This window comes from Ictalurus punctatus, chromosome 13, assembly GCF_001660625.3.
Source record: "Ictalurus punctatus breed USDA103 chromosome 13, Coco_2.0, whole genome shotgun sequence".
Taxonomy (NCBI): Eukaryota; Metazoa; Chordata; class Actinopteri; order Siluriformes; family Ictaluridae; genus Ictalurus; species Ictalurus punctatus.
In genome coordinates, this window is record NC_030428.2 from 27,755,001 (window position 1) to 27,762,500 (window position 7,500).

The following is a 7,500-nucleotide window of genomic DNA, read 5'->3' on the forward strand; positions in this document are numbered from 1 at the left end:
TATTTTGTGTATACGCAGTGTAATATGTGTATGTATTATTTTGTGTATACGCAGTGTAATATGTGTATGTATTATTTTGTGTATACGCAGTGTAATATGTGTATATATTATTCAGTGTATACGCAGTGTAATATGTGTATGTATTATTTTGTGTATACGCAGTGTAATATGTGTATGTATTATTTTGTGTATACGCAGTGTAATATGTGTATGTATTATTCAGTGTATACGCAGTGTAATATGTGTATGTATTATTCAGTGTATACGCAGTGTAATATGTGTATGTATTATTTTGTGTATACGCAGTGTAATATGTGTATGTATTATTTTGTGTATACGCAGTGTAATATGTGTATGTATTATTCAGTGTATACGCAGTGTAATATGTGTATATATTATTTTGTGTATACGCAGTGTAATATGTGTATGTATTATTTTGTGTATACGCAGTGTAATATGTGTATATATTATTTTGTGTATACGCAGTGTAATATGTGTATATATTATTTTGTGTATACGCAGTGTAATATGTGTATATATTATTTTGTGTATACGCAGTGTAATATGTGTATATATTATTTTGTGTATACGCAGTGTAATATGTGTATATATTATTCAGTGTATACGCAGTGTAATATGTGTATATATTATTCAGTGTATACGCAGTGTAATATGTGTATGTATTATTCAGTGTATACGCAGTGTAATATGTGTATGTATTATTTTGTGTATACGCAGTGTAATATGTGTATATATTATTCAGTGTATACGCAGTGTAATATGTGTATATATTATTCAGTGTATACGCAGTGTAATATGTGTATATATTATTCAGTGTATACGCAGTGTAATATGTGTATATATTATTTTGTGTATACGCAGTGTAATATGTGTATGTATTATTCAGTGTATACGCAGTGTAATATGTGTATATATTATTCAGTGTATACGCAGTGTAATATGTGTATATATTATTTTGTGTATACGCAGTGTAATATGTGTATATATTATTCAGTGTATACGCAGTGTAATATGTGTATATATTATTCAGTGTATACGCAGTGTAATATGTGTATGTATTATTCAGTGTATACGCAGTGTAATATGTGTATATATTATTCAGTGTATACGCAGTGTAATATGTGTATATATTATTCAGTGTATACGCAGTGTAATATGTGTATATATTATTCAGTGTATACGCAGTGTAATATGTGTATGTATTATTTTGTGTATACGCAGTGTAATATGTGTATATATTATTCAGTGTATACGCAGTGTAATATGTGTATATATTATTTTGTGTATACGCAGTGTAATATGTGTATATATTATTTTGTGTATACGCAGTGTAATATGTGTATATATTATTTTGTGTATACGCAGTGTAATATGTGTATATATTATTCAGTGTATACGCAGTGTAATATGTGTATATATTATTCTGTGTATACGCAGTGTAATATGTGTATATATTATTTTGTGTATACGCAGTGTAATATGTGTATGTATTATTCAGTGTATACGCAGTGTAATATGTGTATGTATTATTCAGTGTATACGCAGTGTAATATGTGTATATATTATTTTGTGTATACGCAGTGTAATATGTGTATATATTATTTTGTGTATACGCAGTGTAATATGTGTATATATTATTCTGTGTATACGCAGTGTAATATGTGTATATATTATTTTGTGTATACGCAGTGTAATATGTGTATATATTATTCAGTGTATACGCAGTGTAATATGTGTATATATTATTCAGTGTATACGCAGTGTAATATGTGTATGTATTATTCAGTGTATACGCAGTGTAATATGTGTATATATTATTCAGTGTATACGCAGTGTAATATGTGTATATATTATTCAGTGTATACGCAGTGTAATATGTGTATATATTATTTTGTGTATACGCAGTGTAATATGTGTATATATTATTTTGTGTATACGCAGTGTAATATGTGTATATATTATTTTGTGTATACGCAGTGTAATATGTGTATATATTATTTTGTGTATACGCAGTGTAATATGTGTATATATTATTTTGTGTATACGCAGTGTAATATGTGTATATATTATTCAGTGTATACGCAGTGTAATATGTGTATATATTATTCAGTGTATACGCAGTGTAATATGTGTATATATTATTTTGTGTATACGCAGTGTAATATGTGTATATATTATTTTGTGTATACGCAGTGTAATATGTGTATGTATTATTCAGTGTACACGCAGTGTAATATGTGTATATATTATTCAGTGTATACGCAGTGTAATATGTGTATATATTATTCAGTGTATACGCAGTGTAATATGTGTATGTATTATTCAGTGTATACGCAGTGTAATATGTGTATATATTATTCAGTGTATACGCAGTGTAATATGTGTATATATTATTTTGTGTATACGCAGTGTAATATGTGTATATATTATTTTGTGTATACGCAGTGTAATATGTGTATATATTATTTTGTGTATACGCAGTGTAATATGTGTATATATTATTCAGTGTATACGCAGTGTAATATGTGTATATATTATTCAGTGTATACGCAGTGTAATATGTGTATATATTATTCAGTGTATACGCAGTGTAATATGTGTATATATTATTCAGTGTATACGCAGTGTAATATGTGTATATATTATTCAGTGTATACGCAGTGTAATATGTGTATATATTATTCAGTGTATACGCAGTGTAATATGTGTATATATTATTCAGTGTATACGCAGTGTAATATGTGTATGTATTATTCAGTGTATACGCAGTGTAATATGTGTATATATTATTTTGTGTATACGCAGTGTAATATGTGTATATATTATTTTGTGTATACGCAGTGTAATATGTGTATATATTATTCAGTGTACACGCAGTGTAATATGTGTATATATTATTTTGTGTATACGCAGTGTAATATGTGTATATATTATTTTGTGTATACGCAGTGTAATATGTGTATATATTATTTTGTGTATACGCAGTGTAATATGTGTATATATTATTCAGTGTATACGCAGTGTAATATGTGTATATATTATTCAGTGTATACGCAGTGTAATATGTGTATGTATTATTCAGTGTATACGCAGTGTAATATGTGTATATATTATTCAGTGTATACGCAGTGTAATATGTGTATATATTATTCAGTGTATACGCAGTGTAATATGTGTATATATTATTTTGTGTATACGCAGTGTAATATGTGTATATATTATTCAGTGTATACGCAGTGTAATATGTGTATATATTATTCAGTGTATACGCAGTGTAATATGTGTATATATTATTCAGTGTATACGCAGTGTAATATGTGTATATATTATTCAGTGTATACGCAGTGTAATATGTGTATGTATTATTCAGTGTATACGCAGTGTAATATGTGTATATATTATTTTGTGTATACGCAGTGTAATATGTGTATGTATTATTCAGTGTATACGCAGTGTAATATGTGTATATATTATTTTGTGTATACGCAGTGTAATATGTGTATATATTATTTTGTGTATACGCAGTGTAATATGTGTATGTATTATTCAGTGTATACGCAGTGTAATATGTGTATATATTATTCAGTGTATACGCAGTGTAATATGTGTATATATTATTTTGTGTATACGCAGTGTAATATGTGTATATATTATTCAGTGTATACGCAGTGTAATATGTGTATGTATTATTCAGTGTATACGCAGTGTAATATGTGTATATATTATTCAGTGTATACGCAGTGTAATATGTGTATATATTATTCAGTGTATACGCAGTGTAATATGTGTATGTATTATTCAGTGTATACGCAGTGTAATATGTGTATATATTATTTTGTGTATACGCAGTGTAATATGTGTATATATTATTCAGTGTATACGCAGTGTAATATGTGTATATATTATTTTGTGTATACGCAGTGTAATATGTGTATATATTATTCAGTGTATACGCAGTGTAATATGTGTATATATTATTCAGTGTATACGCAGTGTAATATGTGTATATATTATTCAGTGTATACGCAGTGTAATATGTGTATATATTATTCAGTGTATACGCAGTGTAATATGTGTATATATTATTCAGTGTATACGCAGTGTAATATGTGTATATATTATTCAGTGTATACGCAGTGTAATATGTGTATGTATTATTCAGTGTATACGCAGTGTAATATGTGTATATATTATTCAGTGTATACGCAGTGTAATATGTGTATGTATTATTCAGTGTATACGCAGTGTAATATGTGTATGTATTATTCAGTGTATACGCAGTGTAATATGTGTATATATTATTCAGTGTATACGCAGTGTAATATGTGTATATATTATTTTGTGTATACGCAGTGTAATATGTGTATATATTATTTTGTGTATACGCAGTGTAATATGTGTATATATTATTCAGTGTATACGCAGTGTAATATGTGTATATATTATTCAGTGTATACGCAGTGTAATATGTGTATATATTATTCAGTGTATACGCAGTGTAATATGTGTATATATTATTCAGTGTATACGCAGTGTAATATGTGTATATATTATTCAGTGTATACGCAGTGTAATATGTGTATATATTATTCAGTGTATACGCAGTGTAATATGTGTATATATTATTCAGTGTATACGCAGTGTAATATGTGTATATATTATTCAGTGTATACGCAGTGTAATATGTGTATATATTATTCAGTGTATACGCAGTGTAATATGTGTATATATTATTTTGTGTATACGCAGTGTAATATGTGTATATATTATTTTGTGTATACGCAGTGTAATATGTGTATAGCCGTAGCGGGTTGTGATTGTGTAATCGCTGCTGCTCTGTGGATTGTCTGTTTGTTTGTGTGAAAGTTGGAGGAAAGTGCAGAGTGCTGGTGTTGCCTCAGATCCTCAGGCCTCGGCGATATAAACATCACTAAAGTGTGTTACTGTAGTATTATTATTATCATTATTATTATTATTGTTATTATTGTTATTATTGTTGTTATTATTATTATCATATAGTTATTATTATTATGATATATTATTATTGTTATTGTTATTATTATTATGATATAGTAATATTATTATTGTTGTTATTATTGTTGTTGTTGTTGTTATTATTATTATTGTGATATAGTAATATTATTATTATTGTTGTTATTATTATTATTATTGTTATTGTTATGATGATGAAGATGATGATGTGACATTTCAGTCTGATGCGTTGCTTGGCTTCTCTCTGTTCTGGTTTGGTCTGTGATGAAAACTTACACAGCAGCTTTTTTTCCTTAAATGATCTCATGATGTAAAACATGTTTATTCATCCTTATGATAAAAATACGTCTGCGTGTACCGTGTTATGGACGTGACGTCGACGGGAACTCCGCTTTTACGAAGTCGTCTTTTCCAGACAGACGCGCGGAGCTTCGTATTTCAGTCCTGAGTGTCAGGGAAGGACTTCGCTCAAACTGTTCTTCTCCTCCTCCTTCTCCTCCTCCTCCTCTTCCTCCCTTCTTCTTCTTCTCCTCCTCCTCTTCCTCCCTTCTTCTCCTCCTCCTTCTCCTCCTCCTCTTCCTCCCTTCTTCTCCTCCTCCTCCCTTCTTCTCCATCTCCTCTTCCTCCCTTCTTCTCCTCCTCCTCCCTTCTTCTCCATCTCCTCCCTTCTTCTCCTTCTTCTCCTCCTCCTCCCTTCTTCTCCTCCTCCTCCCTTCTTCTCCTTCTCCTCCTCCTCCACCTCCTCCTACCTTCTTCTCCTCCTCCTCTTCCTTCCTTCTTCTGGAACACAGCTGTTTTATTTTTCCCTTTCTGCTGCGCTGGTGCGCTGCGTCGCTGCGTCGCTTTCTCTGTGTCGAGGTGCACAGCGCAGCATGCAGGTGCCCTGACCTTTTAAATAATTCACACAGAAAATATTTCAAACACACGCACGTCCAAAAATGCTTCAAATGAATAAATGTTTCATGGGGATGAGTGTTTGAGCTAAATGTCATGGTCTCAAATCGCAACTCCGTCTTCCTGATCAGGTTCTGATCTCATTAGGCTGGTAATTTCTGAAGGAGGCGTGGCCTCTGTGTCAGTGAAGGTGTGGCCTCTGTCTCAGTGAAGGAGGTGTGGATTTGTCTCATTGAAGGAGGCGTGGCCTCTGTCTCAGTGAAGGAAGCGTGGCATCTGTGTTTGTCTCAGTGAAGGAGGTGTGGCCTCTGTGTCAGTGAAGGAGGCGTGGCCTCTGTGGCTGTCTCAGTGAAGGAGGTGTGGCCTCTGTCTGTGTCAGTGAAGGAGACGTGGCCACTGTTTCTGTGTCTGTGAAGGAGGCGTGGCCTCTGTCTCAGTGAAGGAGGTGTGGCCTCTGTGTCTGTGTCAGTGAAGGAGGCGTGGCCTCTGTCTCAGTGAAGGAGGTGTGGCCTCTGTGTCTGTGTCAGTGAAGGAGGCGTGGCCTCTGTCTCAGTGAAGGAAGCGTGGCATCTGTGTTTGTCTCAGTGAAGGAGGCGTGGCCTCTGTGTCAGTGAAGGAGGCCTGGCCTCTGTGGCTGTCTCAGTGAAGGAGGTGTGGCCGCAGGGTCTGTGTCAGTGAAGGAGACGTGGCCTCTGTCTGTGTCAGTGAAGGAGGTGTGGCCTCTGTGTCTGTGTCAGTGAAGGAGGCGTGGCCTCTGTCTGTTAAAATGCCTTTTAATTGCAGCGTTTAAAACTTTTGTACTGTTACAAATAAATTCTACACATTTATTGTATATATTTCTACATCCTGCTCTACTGTAGAAATCTGAATTCTACCTGATTGTGAAATTTAAATCTTGCTTCATTGCGTGACTCGACGTCGTGTTTTAGAAATCGAAACTCCTGTTCTTTTCTACGATTACGCTTCCTGTACGATCGCAGGGTTACACGTTCGGCTCAGCTGCGTAACTCTTTTTGAACGTTAAAGTTGTTCGAGTGAACAGAACCAGTGTCTAAATGTAGCTAGGGGAATCAAACACACACACACACACACACACACACACAGAGTCAGCAGTAGAGTAGAGCAGAACATTCCTCGGTGTGCAGCGTGGGTTCCTCTGGATCAGGAGATTTCAGCACTGTGGGGTTACACATCGAGATTGATGAGGCTGTGAGAGCGAGAGTGACACGCTGAGAGGGAGTGTGTGTGTGTGTGTGTGTGTGTGTGTGTGTGTGTGTGTGTGTGTGTGTGTGTGTGTGTGAGTGATGAGTATGGTGCTCTGAGTGGAATGTGGAACTCTCGTCCCTCTGCTGGATGCAACATGTCAGTGCAGCTATATTTCTCTCTCTCACACACACACACACACACACACACACACACACACATTTCTCAATCGAAGCCCAGGTTATAATAATTGTATACTCCGCTGAACTGCGGTGGATGATGTAATGATGTCGTGTCGTAGTTTCCGTTAACACCAGACCAAATAAATACATATGTACTTCAAATTTTACATAAAAATAAGATCAAATACATTTAAACAGATGTTATAAC

The 7,500-nt window shown here is 33.7% G+C and overlaps 1 protein-coding gene across 5 annotated transcripts in view; it reads left to right on the forward strand.

Moving 5' to 3' along the window:
• Nucleotides 1-7,500, forward strand: part of ctbp2l (C-terminal binding protein 2, like) — a 115,679-nt gene that overhangs the window by 53,651 nt on the left and 54,528 nt on the right. The window lies entirely within an intron of this gene.